Genomic DNA, 25,154 nt, shown 5'->3' with positions numbered 1-25,154 from the left:
TCTTATGGAGTTGCAAGCCCCTTCAGGTACTTCAATCCTTTCTCTAATTACTCCAGTGGGGACCACATTCTCAATAAAAGGGTTTGCTGCTAGCATTCACCTCTGTATTTGTCATGCTCTGGCACAACCTCTCAGGAGACAGCTATATCAGGCTCCTGTCAACATGCACTTCTTGGCATCAGCAATACTGTCTGGGTTTGGTGGCTATATGAATATGATGTGGCAGGCTCTGAATGGCCATTCCTTCAGTCTCTGTTCCAAACTTTGTCTCCATATCTCCTTCTATGAATATTTTTGTTCCCTCTTTAAGAAAGAGTGAAACATTCACACTTGGGTCATCCTTCTTGAGCTTCATGTGGTCTATGGATTGTATTTTGGGTTATTCAAGCTTTTGGACTAATATCCACTATCACATCATCTGCAAATAGTGATATTTTGAATTCTTCCTTTCCAATTTGTATAATTTTGACCTCCTTTTGTTGTCTGATTTCTCAGAATAGGACTTCAAGTACTGTATTGAACAAGTAGGGAGAGAGTGGGCAGCCTTGTCTAGTCCCTGATTTTAGTGGGATTGCTTCAAGTTTCTCTCCATTTAGTTTAATGTTAGCTACTGGTTTGCTGTATATGGCTTTTACTATGTTTAGGTATGGGCCTTGAATTCCTGTTCTTTCCAGGACTTTTATCATGAAGGGTGTTGAATTTTGTCAAATGCTTTCTCAGCATCTAATGAAATGATCATGTGGTTTTTATCTTTCAGTTTGTTTATATAATTGATTACGTTGATGGTTTTCTGTACATTAAACCATCCCTGCATGCCTGGGATGAAGCCTACTTGATCATGGTGGATGATTATTTTGATGTGTAAGAACACATCAAAGATACTGTTTGCGAGAATTTTATTGAGTATTTTTGCATCAATATTCATAAAGGAAATTCGTCTGAAGTTCTCTTTCTTTGTTAGGTTCTTGTGTGGTTTAGGTATAAGCATAATTGTGGCTTCATAGAAGGAATTGGGTACTGTTCCTCCTGTTTCTATTTTGTGGAATAGTTAGGTCAGTATTGGTATTAGGTCTTCTGTGAAGGTCTGATAGAATTCTGCACTAAACCCATCTGGTCCCGGGCATTTCTTGGTTGGGAGATTTTTAATAACTGCTTCTATTTCTTTAGGAGTTATGGGACTGTTTAGATCGTTTATCTGATCCTGATTTAACTTTGGTAACTGTTATCTGTCTAGAAAATTGTCCATTTCATCCATATTATCCAGTTTTGTTGAGTAAAGGCTTTTGTAGTAGGATCTGATTTTTTTTTTTAATTTCCTCAGTTTCTGTTGTTATGTCTTTCCTTTCATTTCTGATTTTGTTAATTTGGATACTCTCTCTGTGCTGTGTGGTTAGTCTGGCTTAGAGTTTATATATCTTGTTGATTTTCTCAAAGAGCCAGCTCCTGGTTTTGTTGATTCTTTGTATACTTCTTTTTGTTTCTACTTGGTTGATTTCAATCCTGAGTTTGATTATTTCCTGCCTTCTACTCCTCTTGGATGTATTTGCTTCTGTTTGTTCTAGAGTTTTTAGGTGTGTTGTCAAGCTGCTAGTGTATGCTCTCTCTAGTTTCTCTTTGGAGACACTCAGAGCTATGAGTTTTCCTCTTAGCACTGCTTTCATTGTGACCCATAAGTTTGGGTGTGGTGTGCCTTCATTTTCATTAAGTTATAAAAAGTCTTTAATTTCTTTCTTTATTTCTTCCTTGACCAGGTTATCATTGAGTAGAGTGTTGTTCACCTTCCATGTGTATGTGGGCGTTCTGATGTTTTTGTTGTTATTAAGACCAGCCTTAGTCCATGGTGATCTGATAGGATACATGGGATTATTTCAGTCTTCTTGTATCTGTTGAGACCTGTTTTGAGACAGATTATATGGCCAGTTTTCAAGAACGTACTATGAGGTGCTGAAAAGAAGGTATATTCTTTTGTTTTAGGATGAAATGTTCTATAGATATCTATTAAATCCATAGGGTTTGCTTTCAATTGTAGAACTACTGTCCTAATATTTAGTATTTTGTTCTACAACCTTGAAATTTATGTTATAATTCTAGAGTTCAATAGAAAGATAATTAATTTACTGATGGTTAAATCAAATTCATATGAAATATATTGTGGTACTTTGTCAGGGGTTTCTACACCACCTTAGATAATTTAGTTCCTAGATAAAAGACACAGTGCCTTTATATTTATGGTAAGCCTTTAAAGCACTAGAATTGGGAAGAAATCTATTCTCTAAGCTATTAGTATCTATGTCCCTCTCAATAATCTTGAATTACAATTTGCCATGCTCCTCTTGGACCACTCTTACTCCAACTGGCTAGCCCTCATGGCCACGTTTTCATGATTTATTTACCCCATAGTATTTCCACCATCTTTTTTTTTTTTTTTTTTTTTACTTCCATGGTCTCCTGTCTCTTACCCCAAACCCAGGAAACAAAACCCAACCTATCTCACTTCTACCCAGCTATAAGCTGTAGGCATCTTTATTGACCAAGCAGGGATAACTTGGGAGGGGGCAGGGTTACATAGTATTACTTGTTAGGATCTCCTCCTGCCAGAGGAAATTAGGCCAGTATTTAGCATTACAATACATACCAACCCATACATAACCCAATGAAGCTGGAAACAAAAATGAACCCAACTCCTCAATGACAAGCTACATAGAAGACCAAGATATAGACAGTATGATTTCAGCTTCTTAGATGAGAGCCCACAAGTAAATAAACCCTAAAGAGCTAACATATGAGTGTTGAAATTCTTCAAACATGACAAAGCATCACTTACTGAGCACAGGGTCCCCAAACGAGAAGAAAGGACTGAAGTTGCTGAAGGGGTTTGCAATCCCATAGGAAGAACAACAATATCAACCAATCAGACACCCCAGAGCTCCCAGGGACTAAACCACCAACCAAAGAGTACACTTGAAGGGACCCATGGCTCCAGCTGCATATGTAGCAGAGGATGGCCCTTGGGAGGAGAGGACCTTGGTCCTGTGAAGGCTTGTTTCCCCACTGTAGGGGAATGCCAGTGTGGGGAGGTGGGAGTAGGTGGGTGGGGGAGCACATTCATAGAAGCAGGAGGGAGGGGGATGGGATGGGAGTTTCGGGAAGGGAAACCCAGAAAGAGGTAACATTTGAAATGTAAATACAAAAAAATATCAAATAAAAAAAAAGGTTTAGGAATGGGGAGAAAGGTAAAAGGCAAAACCTGCTTGGGTCTGTGTTGGCCATGCTCAGGCTTCCTAGAGCCTTAAAAACCAAAAGAAATTACGAAGCATCATTTACCCTAAACAACTGTGCTGATACGTTCTACTTCTTATTTTACTCTCCTAGTAATTTCCCTTTTTCTTAATATTGTCTACAGGTTCTAAATGTACTTCAACCTGTAGCTTTAGTTTAAGATTTTTGTAGGAAAGAGAATTTTTTGATCATTTTGTAGTAGTATCTATAAATATAGATTGATGGATTTAGAAAACTGGTTCTTTAAGATAAGATGAAAAACAGAAAAGCAAAACGAAAAGCCGAAGAGTAAGGATTTGTCTGGGGAATACTGGTGGTCATGACACAAAGCTATGGAATGTAAACAAGACAGGGTCAGAGGCTGAAGAAAATTATGAAAGAGGACATTACAAAGATATATCAACAAAAGCCTCCCCCTTTTTTTCTCCCCAGTAGTATCTTCCTGTTACAACACTTTTAAAAAAGCACAGTCCAAAGCTAACTAAAACTGAATGACTGGAGACACTTCCTAAATACCTAAACACCTGGGTCATCCCAGATGTGGTAAATTAAATACTTTCAGTTTAGGAGCCCAAGCTGGCAGCCTAAATGCCCCCCCCCCGGCTTCTTCTCACCAAGCAGTTTTATCTTGATGCTTTTACAGGTAAGCATTTAAAGTGTTACTCTGCAAGAACATACAGTCCCACCTCCCACTGTTGATGTGCTTCTGCAACATTGCTAGGTGAACATTTGCATACCAAACCACTATTCCTCCAAGGACTCAAGTGAGTATGTCTGAATTATATTCACTCAGAAGGAAACAAACCAGGTTCTCTAGCTTCTAGGATTTAAACAAACGTGCTCTACTCACCTAATTTTTCTATATTACCTATAGTAAGAGGTTGTCCAAATGTCTTACATCACATTATCTTTATCCAATTTTGAAAAAATAGTCCTATCCTGGCTGACTTTGGTCTGTTATTTTCATACCTTAGCTTCCCAGGGAGCTGAAATTACAGGGCTGTGGCATAAGGCAAGGCATAGAAGCACAGAAGTTTAAAACTGCAATTTGACATTAACACCCTTTATTTCCATTTTAAACCGAGCAGGTTAAACATCATACAATCTTGCAGCATCTACTGGAACACAGGGTCCAGGGTGGCACAGGAAGATGACTGCAGAGAAACAAAACCAGAAGTCTGTGGTTTGGACTCAAGCAGAAAACAGCTGAGTTTGTGGACTTTGTTAGCTTTGCTAACAAAAAGTATTCGATACTTCTCACAAAGAGAAAAGTCACCTATGAGTGTGACTATTCAAGGATGAGAAGCAGCTGGCTGTGGTGACACAGCAGTCAGGAGATGGAAAAAGGAGGATCACAACTTGTGTGTAGGCTAGAGTACATAGTAAAATGCTGTTTTAACAAAAAGTAGCTGGAGATTACTCAGTAAAGTTTCTGCCATACATACATGAGGGCTTCAGATCAGGACGCACGGGTGTACGTAGGTAAATATATAAAGCTCATTGGCTGCTGTGCTGGTTATGTTTTTGTCAACTTGAACACAAGTGAGTTATCTAGGAGGAGGGTGCCTTTGATTGGAGGATTGCCCTCAGATTGCTCCTAGGCAAGTCTATGAAGCATTTTATTGATTAACAATTCAAATGTTTGGGCCCAGTCTGTTATGCCACTCCTAGGCAGGTGGTATCGGGTAGTATAAAAAAGCAGGATGAGGAGACCAGGAAAAGAAAACTAGTAAGAAGCATTTTACCATGGAATTTTCCTCAGTTTTTGCTTTTGGGCTTCCTGCCTGGCATCCTTCAATGACAAACTGACCTATAAATCCAATAAACCCTTTCTTCCCCAAGTTGCTTTTTTTCATGGTCTTTATCACAGCAATAGAAACTCAAGATAGCTACCAATACTGAATCAATGAGCATCTGTACGTGTACATGCATAAACTACCACATAGACATAAAGATGGGAACCATGACTAAGAAAATACCAGTTAATTACCCAAGAGAGAAGTGAATCCTTCATATACATGCATGTATTTATCCTTACAGCCTGCAAAGTATGGCTTTACCCTTCATTTTCTGGATAAGAATGCTAAGGTATTGAGTTTTAAAAGTTTCCTGAAACTAAAAATCAGAGATAAGAATAAACTCAGGCTGTTTGCTTCTACAAACAACTCAATGAAGTTTTAAATGCTGAAAATTTTACCTAGAAGGAAAGGCCTGTTTATGTTTTGGAATTATTTTATTCTGTTCTTCATCCAATTCCTTTCAAGATAATTTCAATCTAGGACATCTCCCTGTGTTTAACTACTAGATCTCTTACTAATGCACTGCAATGACAGCAAATCCCCAAATTAGTATAAAGATAGAATTCAAGTATCATACTTATAATACTTAAAACTTGAAAATTACTTTAAAAGATAGGCAATATTCTACATATAAATGCAGCATAGCTTGTTAGCATTCTATCTAAGCTCCACCCCCACAGTTACCTGGAAACAGTCAGGTATGCCTGATAGTATAAAAGGGGCTGCTTGCCCCTCCTCATTCTCTTGCCCTTACCCCCTTCCCCCTTTGTCCCTTCTCTCCCCACTCCCCTTCCCCATTCTCTCCACTTGCTCATGACCGGCCTCTATTCCTCTATTTCTCTACTTCATGTCTCTGTCTCTCTGTCTCCCTGTCTCTCTGTCTCTCTGTGCCTTTCTCTACCCAACTACCCTCTTAACTGCCCTCCCCATGCCCTGAATACTCTATTCTATACTATACTATCGTGGCTGGTACCTCAGGGGTTAAGAGATGTCTCAGCATGGGCCCTTTCCTCATACCTCACCACACCTCCATAGAATATAACCCCCATCTCTTTATCTTTTTACAAATTCATCATAGCTTAAAGTTGTTTGTCCGAGTTCAGCCATAATTGTTAACAATGCAGACACTCATTAGTTCCAAGATTCTGTCTACTAAGTTCCAAAGCAGCATGAGCCCTGTTGGCCTGGTCTCCCATTTTGAGCGTAGGTATTGCAAACTTGGAAGTGGCATTTCTGTGTGAGTCCATCTGTATTACTTAGCAGCTATGTAAAATTCTCTCTAGAATCTCTTCAACTAAAGGAATGCTATCAAGATCACACAAGTCAGTACACAGATTACACTTTGAAGACTGTAGCATATAGGAAGAAGTCAGTAAGTGTTAGCCCTTGGTATTATTGAACAAATATTAAAGTATATATTGTATCCCATTAGAAAGCCATTTCTGGAATCAAATGATCTAAAAGCAATACTATCATTCTTCTACAAGCAGTCACCAGGACATCATTTCACACTGAAGGACATTAAATACATACCTGAGATGCACTTATGTGGCTTTATTAAATACATAAATCTGAGACTTGTATGAATGAATCTACACAAAGCTGGCTGGGTCTCAACTATTTAAAAGGCCACACTTCATTTCTATGTCAGAAGACATTTTACATAACACAGTACACAGTATGTTCCAATTCACTTATTTGAAAAGCTTCCTCTAAATTTAGAAATATCTACATTTGCTTTAAAATTAAAATTCTCTCTTGCTGTTTTAAGGACTGAGGTTTAGAAACAAAAAACAACAACTTCAGAATTTTGGTCATTTAAGAATGATACATGGCAAGAGCCAGTGTGTGAAAAGAAGTAAATTAGGACTGAAATAAAGATAAAATTACAACCTGAAAACAATCTCAGCATCTCTCTATCAGCAGACTTTTCTCTCTGCCATGATCACCTGATGTTTCATGTTTAATAATAATACCAGAAGCAAAAATTGCCAATATTAAATCACTAAGATTAGGAATGCAGTAAGAGCAGGGTGTGTGGAATTATACCAACATCATATCTTGTTATTTGGTTTCATATTTTTCTAAAGCAAATACAGCTGCAGAATGAAACTTACAGAGACACTCCAGCTGACTTTTTTTATCTGACATGGCAGGTATTAGCTGTCACTCGGTTCCAGGAAGCAAGAAACTTCACTTCAGTGTGACCTATTTATGCCACTTAGATTTATCAGATGCATGTTTTAATGACCCCAAACTAAAGAAAATGTAGAAATTTATTTGAAAAGTTGACATTAAGGTTGTGACACCAACCAAAACAACAGGAGAACTTAAAGTGAAACTGACAGAAAAATCCCCAAACCAGCCTGCTACCCTCTAATTTAAAACACAGTTGCTTGGTGAAACAGTGACGGCATGTCAGCTGCTTCTTTGAAACTCCCGGATTTTGTCACTTGGCGTTTGTGTCATAACCTTAATATTATTTAAACATACTTTTAAATATCTATTATTTAAAAATACCTTGGAATTGAAGATATCCTAAAGCTTTGAAGAAGCCATCCTCAAAGAACTGCAATTCCTCATGTGCCACTTTTATTAGAAGTAGTGCATAAAACATTGAGTGTTGACAAATCTAATTCATTAAAAGGTGGGATGGTGCACTTCCAATCACTGGCTGGCATCATTATCTGCAGTGCCTTTTATCAATTATTCCTCTTTTCCCTTTGAGTGAACTTGTCAGAGTTCTCTCTCAGAGCCTGAGCATCATGCCTTACAGTGAACACTTTCAACATGTTTAGAAAAGTCACAGGCTACAAAGCCGTGGTATTTTATTTGTAGAAATGAGAAGGGGTAACACAAATACAGACTATTACACTCAATGCATTGATTTTTAACTAAAGACAAAGTCAGTTAGTGATGGTTACATCTCACACAAAAGATTTAAAAATAAAAATATACTGTGTAGAGTGGGGAATTTCAAAGAAAGCAGCAATAAGAGAGATTGTAGCAGCCCATCTGCACTGTTATGCAGAAAACTTGGTTTAAAATTGAATTTTGCTTCCCCTGACATCAGACACCAGGTATATCATATTGTTGTCAGCTGGCTGGCATGCTAACTTCCTAAAGAAATACACTAACTGTATTCTGCAAGAGGCCACAGGAATACAATTATAGAAACCTTGAAGGAACTGAGTAGGCAGAATAGAAATTATTCAAAATATGAGGAAGAGCATTGCTTATATAATTTTATTTCAGAAGACTCTAAGAATAAGCCAGTTTTCTAATCCTAAGCAGATAAAGTGATTTCCTTGTGAGTTTTTAGCAGAAATGTTCCTTCATCAGTCTTTTCCAAATCTATAAAATTAGACAATGCTTCATCACCGACACCATGGGGGAGGGGAACACATTCAAACACATAACTATACTCTGATAGTAACATTTCTAATTTGATATTATGCCTATAGTTTTGCGTTATGAATGAGTTATGTTGAGATAAATAACAGCATGGCAATTATGGGCTACTGGAAAAAGGACCGTAGAGTGTGTAGATACATCATTAACAGTGACACTTAGGCACTTAAAACTTTACTTTTTACATACTGATCATTCCTAAAGAACTTCAGCTCAAAGAGAATAAATGTCAATGATATTCCTGGGGTTGCTAGGGTTAGAGCCTGGGTACCAGCACCCCAAGAAGTTAGGCTCTGCCACTCATCTTCAGTAGCTCAAAGAGGGAATGCTTTCAACATGTTTAGAAAAGTCACAGGCTACACAGCAGTGGTATTTTATTTGTAGAAATGAGAAGGGGTAACACAAGTACAAAATAGTGAAAAGCAGAGGAAGATTTAATCACTGTGGTCAAATTGAAATGAGAAACAAAGCAGTCCAGTGACCCTTGACCCCAAATCCATCTTTGCTGGTCTGACAGTAGGTTTAGGATTAAACAGAAAGCAAGAGGTAAGCACAAGTCATCAGTCCAGTTCACGGTGTGAGCCCATCCATCTCTGACCATCAACGACGTCCCAGCTCCATCTCTCTTGAAAGGTAGTCTGACAAGCTGTCAGACTGCACAAATTATTTTTCCTGGAGACAAACTCCTCCTATGAGGAGCACCTGGTCTCAGCCTTTCCTTCTGGGGAAAATTTTAATCATTCAAAGTCTCAGTAGTTTGTTGAAGTAGTTGTTAAAAGGAGAAACATGTATTTATTTCTCTTTAGGATATCTTTGGTTCTGAACCATGGAAAACAGACAATGTGACTCAATCCAATTGTTTTTTAGTTGTCTTTAGTTACCCATTGTTCCAAGCAGTTAAGTAAAATCAACTTTTCCTCCCCTTAATAGGCAGTCTTGTTAAAAATAGGTCCTGTCACCATCATTTGCTATTTGTGTTACAATATTATTTAGCCATTCTCTAATATAAGCAATTTTTAATAAGTGTCAACCTCTGTTAAAGATACTCAGAATACTGAGATTCTTTTTTAAAAGATTCTGATAAGTTGATTTCTGGCTATCCATGAGACTCTGGTCCATAACTACAATTCCACTAATAAGTTATCACCAGTAAGTCTGTCATTGTACGCACTGAATACACTTTATTATTCTTGCCTAGGGAGTTTTTGTCCTACATGTAATTTAAAACACACTGTGACAATATTTTATTCTTTCAATCAAAAGTAAATACTAAGGAATTTAGTGAGGTCACATTGGTCAAATTGAACAACAGGACAGCACTGAGGTTTTTCTCCATGGGATTGAACCTAGGACATTAAGCATGCTAGGCAAGCACACAACTATTAAGCTACAACTCCAGACCATGACATTGAGGGTTTTTTTTTGTTGTTGTTTTTGTTTTTGTTTTTTTGGGGGGTGTGGGTGTGGGTGTGGGGGAAAGAGTTGGTGTTTTGTTTGGTTTGGGTTTTCTTCAAGACAGGATTTCTCTTTGCAGACCTAGCTGTTCTGGAACTTACTTCTGTAGACCAGGCTGGCCTTGAACTCACAGAGATCTGTCTATCTCTGCCTCTCTCTGCCTCTGTCTCTCCCACCTCCCCTGCCTCCCCTGCCTCTGCCTCCTGAGTGCTGGTATTGAAGAAGTGTGCCACCACTGCCCAGCCACATGGAGTTGTCTAAACTATGTGTGTTAAATGCCATTTCATGGTATCACTTTCATGTAACAATGCTTTATTATTTTTCCCATGGATGTTTCATGAATTTGATTGTTACATTTATTTATATGCACTTTACATTTTGAATGTTATAATTATTTTATGTGCTTGTCTAGTGGTGTGTTTATCTAGAATAAAGCATTCCCTACCCCTGTGGTCATCAAACACAAGTTAATGTGAATCATTTCTAAAAAATCTCTTTTTTTCCCTTTATCATGACTTATGCAAAGAAAAAGGTCTTCTGCATAAAGGGCAGAAGTTAATTTTTAATTCATCAACAATAGCCAAGTACTTTTTTTCTGGAGAAAAACTCTACATTTGATATTTAGACAATTAAAAAATTACCCTGAAATCATAATTAATAGAACATGCACATTTTCCCAACTAAGAAAATCAAGAGAAGAAAAAGTCCATCCATGAAACAAGACCAGAAGCAGGACTATGCCCTGAGGTCAAGAATGATCCACAAATACTCTCATGGCAAAGAAATTATAGGCATAGGCAGACCTGGCAAACAGGTAACAATTTAGTTTAGAATTTACTTGTAATGACATGAAGGTTCAAATAGGTTTATTTTTTTCCTTTCAAATAGATTATATTTTAAAAACTTTTTCATTTATTTTTGGTTTTTCGAGATAGGGTTTCTCTGAGTAACCTTGGCTGTCCTGAAATTCACTCTGTAGAGCAGGCTGACCTCAGACTCATAGAGATCCACCTGCCTCTGCCTCCTGGTGCAGGGATTAAAGGCATGGGCCTAATTTCATCGACTCAGCAAGATTCCATCTTGTTTACTGAATTTATTTAGCTCATTTTTTTTAGTATACATTTCATTTCTTTGCCACATTCATATTAAAGTTAATTAAATTTTAGCATTTAATATTCAAGATTTTAAATTATTTTTTAGATTAAAATATAACTTTTGCATAGTAACATTCTAGCTATTTTTGTTGCCATCAATTACAATTTTGTCAGTGCACCTGTTTATCCAGTTAAGGAAGGACCATTAGGACCAGAAACTTCTATGCAATGACCAAAAAGAATTCATTTAACACAACCATGCTGTCAGTAGAAGAAGTAAAGATGTTGGAAGTGGGCAAGTGCAGGCAGTTATTGTTAGCTGCTCTATTAGTTAGCTCTATTAATCCCAGGTCATGGTTATAATTGGAACAAACATGACTGGGCTTGGCCCAGTTGGACAGCATGAAAAAGGAGACCGAAGATGCAGAAAGCTAGGATATATGAAGAGAAGACAGACAAGGAGACAGCAGGAAGTAAATCTGGTCTGTCTTATATACAGCCTTCCTTTATCATGAGAGATCCACCATGACTTAAGAGATTATCATTACTGACTTTGAGATCTTCTTCACAACTTCTTAACACAGGCACCATCAAACTCCACAGACACAGGTACTGTCTTAGTCAGGGTTTCTATTCCTGCACAAACATCATGACCAAGAAGCAAATTGGGGAGGAAAGAGTTTACTCAGCTTACCCACTCACATTGCTGTTTCATCACCAAAGGAAGTCAGGACAGGAACTCAAGCAGGTCAGGAAGCAGGAACTGATGCAGAGGCCATGGAGGGATGTTTCTTATTGGCTTGCTTCCCCTGGCTTGCTCAGCTTGCTTTCTTATAGAACCCAAGACCACCAGCCCAGGAATGGCACTACCCACCTGAAATGAGCTGGGTCCTTCCCCCTTGACCATTAGTTGAGAAAATGCCTTAGAGCTGGGTCTCAAGAAGGCATTTCCACAACCGAGGCTCTTTCTCTGTGATAACTCCAGCTTGTGTCAAGTTGACATACAAAACTACAGGTATGTAGTACAGGTATGTCCTAGGAACCAAATATGAAACTAAAAATAAGACTTTAAAAATACAAACATTTATGACCATATAACACAATATATTTATTATACGGAAATTAATTAAAAATAAAGGGGCAGTGAAAACCTCAAGGAAAAAATCAAACAAAACCCAGAATCTAGTGTTGTTACAATCTATGACCTAAAATGGCCAGTTATCAATAACATATAAAGACAAAAAAAAGAAAAAGAAAAAAAAAGCCAAGAGCCTTGGGCTACATACTCTCATAATGTTGGCTTAAAATAAAAACTTTAAAGTATATATAAAAATATGTTCTAGGTAGGCATGATGGCACATAATTTTAATCTTTTAGGGTCAGCAGTGATTTATTCTACAGTTAATTCCAGGAGAGCCAGGGCTTCAGAGTGAGACCCTATCTCAAAATTTTAATAATATATATTTTTCAAGAAAACAGATGGGAAACAGGCAAATATGTTGATAGACACTTGTAAACCACCTACTTGGGTGGTAGAGGTATGAGGATTGCAAGTTCTCAGTCAGCATGAGCAAGAGAATGAACAATAAAAATATAGAAATCATCAAATAGAAATGTTAAATTTGAATTTGCAAAAGAGCAAATAAAATTCATTTTAAGCTTTTGTTAGTATGTGATTAAAGAAATAATAATTTAAAATGAATGATTATAAATTAGTCAACCTTAAGAAGAAAAAGAACTCAAAATTTTTTTTCCTTTTTTTTTTTTTATTAACTTGAGTATTTCTTATATACATTTCGAGTGTTATTCCCTTTCCCGGTTTCCGGACAAACATTCCCCTCCCCCCTCCCCTTCCTTATGGGTGTTCTCCTCCCAAGCCTCTCCCCATTGCCGCCCTCCCCCCAACAGTCTAGTTCACTGGGGGTTCAGTCTTAGCAGGACCCAGGGCCTCCCCTTCCACTGGTGCTGTTACTAGGATATTCATTGCTACCTATGAGGTCAGAGCCCAGGGTCAGTCCATGTATAGTCTTTAGGTAGTGGCTTAGTCATTGGAAGCTCTGGTTGCTTGGCATTGTTGTACATATGGGGTCTCGAGCCCCTTCAAGCTCTTCCAGTTCTTTCTCTGATTCCTTCAACGGGGGTCCTATTCTCAGTTCAGTGGTTTGCTGCTGGCATTCGCCTCTGTATTTGCTGTATTCTGGCTGTGTCTCTCAGGAGCGATCTACATCCGGCTCCTGTCGGTCTGCACTTCTTTGCTTCATCCATCTTGTCTAATTGGGTGGCTGTATATGTATGGGCCACATATGGGGCAGGCTCTGAATGGGTGTTCCTTCAGTCTCTGTTTTAATCTTTCTCTCTCTTCCCTGCCAAGGGTATTCTTGTTCCCCTTTTAAAGAAGGAGTGAAGCATTCACATTTTGATCATCTGTCTTGAGTTTCATTTGTTCTAGGCATCTAGGGTAATTCAAGCATTTGGGCTAATAGCCACTTATCAATGAGTGCATACCATGTATGTCTTTCAGTAATTGGGTTAGCTCACTCAGGATGATATTTTCCAGTTCCAACCATTTGCCTATGAATTTCATAAAGTCGTTGTTGTTGATAGCTGAGTAATATTCCATTGTGTAGATGTACCACATTTTCTGTATCCATTCCTCGGTTGAAGGTCATCTGGGTTCTTTCCAGCTTCTGGCGATTATAAATAAGGCTGCTATGAACATAGTGGAGCATGTGTCTTTGTTATATGTTGTGGCATCTTTTGGGTATGTTCCCAAGAGAGGTATAGCTAGGTCCTCAGGTAGTTCAATGTCCAATTTTCTGAGGAACCTCCAGACTGATTTCCAGAATGGTTGTACCAGTCTGCAACCCCACCAACAATGGAGAGGTGTTCCTCTTTCTCCGCATCCTCGCCAGCATCTGCTGTCACCTGAGTTTTTGATCTTAGCCATTCTCACTGGTGTGAGGTGAAATCTCAGGGTTGTTTTGATTTGCATTTCCCTTATGACTAAAGATGTTGAACATTTCTTTAGGTGTTTCTCAGCCATTCGGCATTCCTCAGCTGTGAATTCTTTGTTTAGCTCTGAACCCCATTTTTTAATAGGGTTATTTGTCTCCCTGCGGTCTAACTTCTTGAGTTCTTTGTATATTTTGGATATAAGGCCTCTATCTGTTGTAGGATTGGTAAAGATCTTTTCCCAATCTGTTGGTTGCCGTTTTGTCCTAACCACAGTGTCCTTTGCCTTACAGAAGCTTTGCAGTTTTATGAGATCCCATTTGTCGATTCTTGATCTTAGAGCATAAGCCTTTGGTGTTTTGTTCAGGAAATTTTTTCCAGTGCCCATGTGTTCCAGATGCTTCCCTAGTTTTTCTTCTATTAGTTTGAGTGTGTCTGGTTTGATGTGCAGGTCCTTGATCCACTTGGACTTAAGCTTTGTACAGGGTCATAAGCATGGATCGATCTGCATTCTTCTACATGCTGACCTCCAGTTGAACCAGCACCATTTGCTGAAAATGCTATCTTTTTTCCATTGGATGGTTTTGGCTCCTTTGTCAAAAATCAAGTGACCATAGGTGTGTGGGTTCATTTCTGGGTCTTCAATTCTATTCCACTGGTCTATCTGTCTGTCTCTGTACCAATACCATGCAGTTTTTATCACTATTGCTCTGTAATACTGCTTGAGTTCAGATATAGTGATTCCCCCTGAGGTCCTTTTATTGTTGAGGATAGTTTTAGCTATTCTGGGTTTTTTGTTATTCCAGATGAATTTGCAAATTGTTCTGTCTAACTCTTTGAAGAATTGGATTGGTATTTTGATGGGGATTTCATTGAATCTGTAGATCGCTTTTGGTAAAATGGCCATTTTTACTATATTAATCCTGCCAATCCATGAGCATGGGAGATCTTTCCATCTTCTGAGGTCTTCTTCAATTTCTTTCCTCAGTGTCTTGAAGTTCTTATTGTACAGATCTTTTACTTGCTTAGTTAAAGTCACACCGAGGTACTTTATATTATTTGGGTCTATTATGAAGGGTGTCGTTTCCCTAATTTCTTTCTCGGCTTGTTTCTCTTTTGTGTAGAGGAAGGCTACTGATTTATTTGAGTTAATTTTATCCCCAGCCACTTTGCTGAAGTTGTTTATCAGGTTTAGTAGTTCTCTGGTGGAACTTTTGGGATCACTTAAATATACTATCATATCATCTGCAAATAGTGATATTTTGACTTCTTCTTTTCCGATCTGTATCCCCTTGACCTCCTTTTGTTGTTTGATTGCTCTGGCTAGAACTTCAAGAACTAGATTGAATAAGTAGGGAGAGAGTGGGCAGCCTTGTCTAGTCCCTGATTTTAGTGGGATTGCTTCAAGTTTCTCTCCATTTAGAACTCAAAATTTTTAAAGTATGAACAAAGAATCAGACATGTGAGAAAATAAAAAGTATTAAAAAGAAACAAAAGAAAAACCCATAAATGTCTTCCTAACAAGGGGTACAGATAAAGTATTAATATGTGAGACCATAATAGATAAAAACATAAGAAACTTCATGATAAACATTAACCTATCTATCAAAGAAGCTTCAGCATCACAAGCAGGGTAAAGATACTGGTAACAAGATGTAATCAAGCCACACAAAGACAAAAAGAACATTTTATAAAGAGAAAACTATGATACAGGGTGAACATCAATATTGCTAATCACTAACTTCATCCCATGTAAATGAGAAGTCCATATTAGAAAAATTTCAAAGCTTTCAAAAGAGAAAGAGTCAAGCATTCTGAATCTAGAATAAACATTGACAAACTGAAGGCAAAATATAGTCAATGCTTATGGAATAATACTAAATAATGAGTGAAAAACAGTTGCTAGCAACCTTTTTTAAAAAAATGCTAAAGAAAATGATACTAACTGGTAACAGAAATACATAATAAAAGATAACTATTCCAGAACTAGTAAAATTGAGGGTTAATTTTAACAAATGTATAAAGCCGGCTCAATCTACAGGCCTGTAATATGAGGTCTTAAGAAGTAACAAGAAGAACAGCAGTTCAAAATCATGCTCAACCATACAGTAAGGTCAGGCCCAAGCTGACCTATGGGAGACTGCTTCAAAGGCGAGAAAAATCCTATACTGCTTCCTTCCCCCCAATCAATTCTTAGAATATGTACATGTGTGGAAGAGAGTACACAACAGAACAAGTAAAATGGTGCAGGGATCTAACACACATGCCAAAAGCAAGACGAGGAGGGAGAGATGCAGGTATATTTAAGTAAAAGAACTGAAATTGGTGTGAGTATAAGGAATCGACTTTTAAAAAATGTTACCATTAGATGCTATCCCTCCCCAGGAAGCCTGCCCTCTTGAAGGGAAATGGAGGAGTGCATGCTGGGTGAAGGGGAGGGACTGGGAGGAAAGGAAGGAGGGAAAACTATGGTTGGGATATAATATATGAGAGAATAAATTAATACAAAAGTTAACATAACAATTAGAAAGTACACTAAACATGTTTAACACACACACACACACACACACACACACACACACACACACACACACACCAAATAAAAAAGGGATAGGATAGTATTAAAACTGGAGAGATGATTCCCTACTCCCAAACTCCTTGGGAGAGAGAGCTCACCGCCCAGAAAGGTGGGCACTCCTGAGACTGCAGAGCAGGAGAGACCACCAATACTGCCCATGCTTGCCCACATCCCTGGCCCAAGAGGAAACTGTATAGGGCCTCTGGGAACCGGAAAATAGGGGCACTCAAGCGGCAGGTCCCCTGAAGTCCAGACACCACCCAGATCTGAAGGGACCTGATCAAAAACTCGCTGTCCCCAAATCCCGTGGGAGGGAGAGCTCAACCTTCAGCGGGGCAGACATGCCTGGGAAGCCAGAAGAGACTACACTCTGCCCACATTTCTGACTACAGAAGAAAACACCTAACGCCATCGGGGACCCTGGTGCACGGGGGCCCCCGGAAAAAGGCAGCGCAGACCCTCCTGGTTGCCGCCCTCACAGAGAGCTCAAAATCAGTCGCCCAGAAGTCACATCAGCCTCGAGACTACAGGTAAGACCATCTTTTCTGCTCCAAGTGACCTGCCTGGTGGACTCAGGTCACATGCCCACAGGAACAGCTGAAGACCAGTACACAGGAAAGACTACACGCCCAAAAGCAGAACATTCTGTTCCCATAACTGGCTGAAAGAAAACAGGAAAACAGATCTACAGCACTCCTGACACACAGGCCTATAGGATGATCTAGCCACTGTCTGAAAAAGCAGAACAAGGTAACACCAGAGAAAACCTGATGGTGAGAAGCAAGCGCAGGAACCCAAGCAAAAGAAACCAAGACTACATGGCATCTTCGGAGCCCAATTCTCCCACCAAAGCAAACACTGAATATCCAAACACAACAGAAAAGCAAGATCTAGATTTAAAATCACATTTGATCATAATGATGGAGGACTTCAAGAAAGACATAAAGAACTCCCTTAGAGAAACGGAGGAAAACATAAGTAAAAAAGTAGAAGCATATAGAGAGGAATCACAAAAATCCCTGAAAGAATTCCAGGAAAACACAATCAAACAATTGAAGTAATTAAAAATGGAAATAGAAGCAATAAAGAAAGCACAAAGGGAGACAACCCTGGATATAGAAAACCAAAGGAAGAGGCAAGGAACCGCAGATACAAGCATCACCAACAGAATACAAGAGATAGAAGAGAGAATCTCAGGAGCAGATGATTCCATAGAAATCATCGACACAACTGTCAAAGATAACCTAAAATGGAAAAACTACTGGTCCAAAACATACAGGAAATATAGGACTCAATGAGAAGACAAAACCTAAGGATAATAGGTATAGAAGAGAGTGAAGACTCCCAGGTCAAAGGACCAGTAAATATCTTCAAAAAAATCATAGAAGAAAACTTCCCTAATCTAATGAAAGAGATGCCCATAAAAATACAAGAAGCCTACAGAACTCCAAATACATTGGACCAGAAAAGAAACTCCTCCCGTCACATAATAGTCAAAACACCAAATGCACAAAATAAAGAAAGAATATTAAAAGCAGTAAGGGAACAAGGTCAAGTAACATATAAAGGCAGACCTATCAGAATCACACCAGACTTCTCGCCAGAGACTATGAAAGCCAGAAGATCCTGGACAGATGTCATACAGACCCTAAGAGAGCACAAATGCCAGCCCAGGTTACTGTATCCAGCAAAACTCTAGGTGGAGAAACCAAGATATTCCATGACAAAACCAAATTTACACAATATCTTTCTACAAATCCAGCCCCACAAAGATAATAAATGGCAAAGCCCAACTTAAGGAGGCAAGCTACACCCTAGAAAAAGAAAGAAACTAATCGTCTAGGCAACAAAACAAAGAGAAGAAAAGCACAAACATCTCACATCCAAACACTATTATAACAGGAAGCAACAATCACTATTCCTTTTTTTTTAATCTTTATTAACTTGAGTATTTCTTATTTACATTTCAATTTTTATTCACTTTCACGGTTTCCTGGCCAATATTCCCCTGACCCCTCTCCCTTCCCTTCTATATGGGTGTTCCCCTCCCCATCCTCCCTCCATTACTGCCTTCCCCACAACAATCACGTTCGCTGGGGGTTCAGTCTTGGCAGGACCAAGAGCTTCCCCTTCCACTGGTGCTCTTACTAGGATATTCATTACTACCTATGCAGTTGGAGCCCAGGGTCAGTCCATGTATAGTCTTTGGGTAGTGGCTTAGTCCCTAGAAGCTCTGGTTGCTTGGCATTGTTGTTCATATGGGGTCCCCAGCCCCTTCGAGCTCTTCCAGTCCTTTCTCTTATTCCTTCAACGGGGATCCCGTTCTCAGTTCAGTGGTTTGCTGCTGGCATTTGCCAATGTATTTGCTGTATTCTGGCTGTGTCTCTCAGGAGAGATCTACATCCGGTTCCTGTCAGCCTGCACTTCTTTGCTTCATCCATCTTGTCTAATTGGGTGGCTGTATATGTATGGATCACATGTGGGGCAGGCTCTGAATGGGTGTTCCTTCTGTCTCTGTTTTAATCTTTGCCTCCCTATTCCCTGCCAAGGGTATTCTTGTTCCCCTTTTAAAGAAGGAATGAAGCATTCACATTTTGATCATCCGTCTTGAGTTTCATGTGTTCTGTGCATCTAGGGCAATTCAAGCATTTGGGCTAATAGCCACTTACCAATGAGTGCATACCATGTGTGTTTTTCTGTGATTGGGTTACCTCACTCAGGATGATATTTTCCAGTTCCACCCATTTGCCTATGAATTTCATAAAGTCATTGTTTTTGATAGCTGAGTAATATTCCATTGTGTAGATTTACCACATTTTCTGTATCCATTCCTCTGTTGAAAGGCATCTGGGTTCTTTCCAGCTTCTGGCTATTATAAGTAAGGCTGCTATGAACATAGTGGAACATGTGTCTTTGTTATATGTTGGGGCATCTTTTGGGTATATGTCCAAGAGAGGTATAGCTGGGTCCTCAGGTAGTTCAATGTCCAATTTTCTGAGGAACCTCCAGACTGATTTCCAGAATGGTTGTACCAGTCTGCAATCCCACCAACAATGGAGGAGTGTTCCTCCTTCTCCACATCCTTGTCAGCATTTGCTGTCACCTGAGTTTTTGATCTTAGCCATTCTCACTGGTGTGAGGTGAAATCTCAGTGTTGTTTTGATTTGCATTTCCCTTATGACTAAAGATGTTGAACATTTCTTTAGGTGTTTCTCAGCCATTCGGCATTCCTCAGCTGTGAATTCTTTGTTTAGCTCTGAACCCCATTTTTTAATAGGGTTATTTGTCTCCCTGCGGTCTAACTTCTTGAGTTCTTTGTATATTTTGGATATAAGCCCTCTATCTGCTGTAGGATTGGTAATGATCTTTTTTTAACCTTTGGTTGCCGTTCTGTCCTAACCACAGTGTCCTTTGCCTTACAGAAGCTTTGCAGTTTTATGAGATCCCATTTGTCGATTCTTGATCTTAGAGCATAAGGAATTGGTGTTTTGTTCAGGAAATTTTCTCCAGTGTCCCTGTGTTCGAGATGCTTCACCACTTTTTCTTCTATTAGTTTGAGTGTATCTGGTTTGATGTGGAGGTCCTTAATCCACTTGGACTTAAGCTTTGTACAGGGTCATAAGCATGGATCGATCTGCATTCTTCTACATGCTGACCTCCAGTTGAACCAGCACCATTTGCTGAAAATGCTATCTTTTTTCCATTTGATAGTTTTGGCTCCTTTGTCAAAAATCAAGTGACCATAGGTGTGTGGGTTCATTTCTGGGTCTTCAATTCTATTCCACTGGTCTATCTGTCTGTCTCTGTACCAATACCATGCAGTTTTTATCACTATTGCTCTGTAATACTGCTTCAGTTCAGGGATAGTGATTCCCCCTGAGGTCCTTTTATTGTTGAGGATAGTTTTAGCTATTCTGGGTTTTTTGTTATTCCAGATGAATTTGCAAATTGTTCTGTCTAACTCTTTGAAGAATTGGATTGGTATTTTGATGGGGATTTCATTGAATCTGTAGATCACTTTTGGTAAAATGGCCATTTTTACTATATTAATCCTGCCAATCCATGAGCATGGGAGATCTTTCCATCATCTGCGATCTTCTTCAATTTCTTTCTTCAGAGACTTGAAGTTCTTATCATACAGATCTTTTACTTGCTTGGCTTAAGTCACACCGAGGTATTTTATATTATTTGTGACTATTATGAAGGGTGTCGTTTCCCTAATTTCTTTCTCGGCTTGTTTCTCTTTTGTGTAGAGGAAGGCTACTGATTTATTTGAGTTAATTTTATACCCAGCCACTTTGTTGAAGGTCTTTATCAGGTTTAGTAGTTCTCTGGTGGAACTTTTGGGATCACTTAAATATATTATCATGTCATCTGCAAATAGTGATATTTTGACTTCTTCTTTTCCGATCTGTATCCCTTTGATCTTCTTTTGTTGTCTGATTGCTCTGGGTAGAACTTCAAGAACTATATTGAATAAGTAGGGAGAGAGTGGGCAGCCTTGTCTAGTCCCTGATTTTAGTGGGATTACTTCAAGTTTCTCTCCATTTAGTTTATGTTAGCTACTGGTTTGCTGTATATGGCTTCTACTGTGTTTAGGTATGGGCCTTGAATTCCTATTCTTTCCAGGACTTTTATCATGAAGGGGTATTCAATTTTGTCAAATGCTTTCTCAGCATCCAATGAAATGATCATGTGGTTTTGTTCTTTCAGTTTGTTTATATAATGGGTCACATTGATGGTTTTCCGTATATTAAACCAATCCTGCATGCCTGGGATGAAGCCTACGTGATCATGGTGGATGATTGTTTTGATGTGCTATTGTATTCGGTTTGCCAGAATTTTATTGAGTATTTTTGTGTCGATATTCATAAGGGAAATTGGTCTGAAGTTTTCTTTCCCTGTTGGGTCTTATCTCACAACCATGTGTAATGGGATCGGATGCCCATTTCTTATGTATTTGAAGAGAGCCATACTGAATATAAAATGAGTGAATAGATCTTTTAAAAAAAAGTATTAAATGAAATAGAAAATAAAAACTTGACCATATCAATAAGCAGATTTAATTTAGATAATCTAAATACCTCAAAAACCACAGACTGTATAAGTAGATACACACACACACATACACACACACACACACACACACATACATATACACACACACAAAATCTAACCTCACATAATATATAAAATATACATATTCTGCTCAAAGACAAATGAGCAGAATATGAATTGATTATAAACAAAAGAATGAACAAGTTGTAAGTAAAAGACCATGTAAATAATAGCCACGATATGACTGAGTTTTGGTATCAATAATAAATAAGAGGGCTAGAGAGATACCTTAGTAAGTTACTTGCCACACAAGCATGAGGAACTGATTCCACATACCTAGAACCCACAAAAAGAGCCTGGAGCAGCACATTGTGACTATGATCCAATGGAGAGAAGCAGATAGATGCCTAGCGTATGTGGGCTAGCCAGGTAAGTTTAGTGTCAGTGGGAGAATATCAGTAGAGTACTTGCCTGATACTAACCCCTGGCCTCTATAACCATTAGTATCTGCCTGTGTACCCCACAGGCAGGCTTCAATAATTACTAATATAGGGAAGAAGGATATTTTATGATGAGATTTTGGTCAACACCTAAATAATACATAACAATGTGAACAAATATCCAACATTTGCAAGTTAGAAAACATAGTTTTAAATAATTGCTATATTAAAATAGGGGCTATTAAAATAGTTCTACTAAATGAAAAACCCAAGATTACAGATTTTAGGGAATGCATGAAAAGCAGCTCATTTAGAAACCATAAGAAACCTTCTTAGTTCATTCTGTGATGGCAATATTATCATTATTCTAAATCCTAACACTTCACTGAGAGAGAGAGGGAGGGAGGGAGGGAGGGAGGGAGGGAGGGAGGGAGAGAGAGAGATAGAAATAAAACTTCCTTACTGAAAAAGAACTGAAACCAATATGCAAAATTCCCACTTCCAGAGGCTTTAGCCCTGTCCAAGCTAAACATTAAACAGAGGGGAGAAACAATAACGCTACTTAAACATTCTAAAATAACAAAGATTAATAGATAAAATCAAGTCAAATCTTATCTTCAATGCCATGGATCAAACAGAGTTCTCCCAAATCTAAGTGAATTGCTCTGACACTGAACCAGAACTCAACTACATGCTTTAAAAGAAAGCAAAATCAACAGACCTTCAGAAATAAAAAGATAAGGAAAAAAGAGAGAGAAGACTCAGGTTACTAAATTAGGAAAATAGGAAAAAATTACTACTGATACATAAATAAAATGTTCACAGAGATTATAGAAACAATTACAGCATCGCAGTGCATAATGGGGTGGACATTTATAGTGACAAGTCCCTTTGAGCACAGCAATGAGATGCTGAATTTCATTCCTGATTCAGTTTTCAACTACTACTAGTCTTTTAAAACAAAACTGAGGCGTCTTTAATTTTTCATCTAATTTCTAGGCTATTGGCTTGAAAAAAAATACTGAAAGCAAACAGATGATTGGATGAATTAAATCAAGCAAGCAAGCAGGGGTGGGGAGAGAGAGAGAGAGAGAGAGAGAGAGAGAGAGAGAGAGAGAGAGAGAGAGAGAGAGGGAGAGGGAGACTAAAAACAAAGTGAAAAATGAGATTTGTGAAAAATGAGATTCCTGCATGTGGTCTACAGACTCTGGACAGGACCTGGTATTCTTCCAGATGGTCTTAAATTTACATTTAAGGATGTCCACTATCCCTTGTCCCTTTCAATATTACTCTGTAAACTGAATTAATTAGGCAAGAGAAAGAAATAAAAAAAATTCAAATAAACTATCCATATCTGCAGATGACATGATATATACTTTAGAGTATTCCAGAATTATACCAGAAAGCTTCAAGAAACAATAAATTCAGCCGTGTAGAAGTATATAAATCAATGGTTTTTCTATATACTAACCAACAAACATACAAAGAAGAGATCGTGGACACATTCCCATTCATAATATAATATCTAAGAATAAACCTAAGTAAGCAATTGAAGAACCTCTACAATAAAAACGTAAACATCTGAAGAAGGAGTTAAAGACAGAAACTAGAAAATAGAAGGACATCCCATGCTCATGGATTGGCAGAATCAAATGGCAAATATGACCATTCTACCAAAATCTGTGGATAACTAAAAATCATGGATAGGTAAAACAATTCTGAGTAAAAGCAAAGTAGGTGGAGCTACAATTCTATGTAAAGATACAATATATAGCTGCAGTGATAAAAACAATATAGCCCTGACACAAAAACAAATGTGTAAACCAATGGAACACAACTGAGTTGAAGACCCAAGCATGAGCAAACATAATTTCAGTCACTTAATACTTGACAAAGACACCAAAAACATATGATGGAAAAAAGAAAGCACTTTGCCATGTGGTGTTGTTAAAAACTGGATGTCGTCATATAGGAAAATTAAACTAAACATATTTATCACCTTGTACAAAACTCTAAATGGATCAAAGACCTAGGCTTGAAACCTGAAACACTAAAATTGCTACAAGAAAGCATGCACAGTATCCTACATTATACAGGTGTTGGAATGAACTTCCTAAATGGGACTCAATATGCCCAAATATTAAGGCCAACAACTGACAAATGGGACTTCATAAAACTAACGAGCTTCTGCACAGCTAAAGAAACAATCTGTCAAGTGAAGAGGAATCCCATAGAAAGGAAGAGAATCTTTGCCAGCTATCATCTGACAGAGGATTGATATCCAGAGTATATTAAAAAAAATCAAAACACAAAGAATAAAAACAAATGACTTCTTTATAAAATGTACCTGAGATATGAATAGAGAATTATTAGAGGAAGATAAAAAAAAGAAAGGAGGAAGGGAGTAAGTCGACAGAGGGAGGGACAAGAAGAGGAGGAGGAGGAGGAGGAGGATGAAGCAGGTAAGGGGACAGAGGGAGAGACAAGAAGAGAAGGAGGAAGAGAATGAGGAGGAGGAGTCATTGTGCCTAGAAATTAGGGAAATGTAAATCAAAACAACTAAGATTTCATCTTACCTTAGAATAACAAAGATAACAAAGGAACTGACAATAAATGCTGGAGAGGATGTGGCATGGGACACACACATGTACACACACACAAAGACACACACCCGCACACAGATAAACACACACACACACACACACACACACACACACACACACACACACACACACACACAAACAGGACAAAATGATTTTCATTCACTGTTGGTAGAATTGCAAACCAGTGCAGCCACTCTGGAAATAAGTGTGGAGAATGAAGAATTCTCAAAAAACTAAACATAAATCTGTCATATGAACCAGTTACTCAGCTTCACTTCTCCTAGCCATGTGCCCAAAAGAATTTAACATCCTACTCTAAAGACACTTGCTCAGCCATGTTCATTTCTACTACATTCATAACAGTGAAAACAATGAAAACAACCTCAATGTCCTACAATGGACAAATGGGTAATCAAAATATGGTACAAGTACACTGTGGATTACTATATAGCTATAAAGAAAAATAAAGTCATGAACCTCCCTGG

At 38.4% G+C, this 25,154-nt stretch overlaps 1 protein-coding gene across 15 annotated transcripts in view; it reads right to left on the bottom strand.

Moving 5' to 3' along the window:
- The window catches only part of Kiaa0825 (KIAA0825 homolog), a 561,052-nt gene that overhangs the window by 525,639 nt on the left and 10,259 nt on the right, over positions 1 to 25,154 (bottom strand). The gene's annotated exons all lie outside the window — the stretch shown is intronic.

The sequence above is a fragment of the Rattus norvegicus genome, chromosome 2 (assembly GCF_036323735.1).
Source record: "Rattus norvegicus strain BN/NHsdMcwi chromosome 2, GRCr8, whole genome shotgun sequence".
In the NCBI taxonomy this organism is placed as follows: domain Eukaryota; kingdom Metazoa; phylum Chordata; class Mammalia; order Rodentia; family Muridae; genus Rattus; species Rattus norvegicus.
The sequence above is the reverse complement of the archived record's forward strand: the minus strand, read 5'-3'. Positions and strand labels throughout refer to the sequence as shown.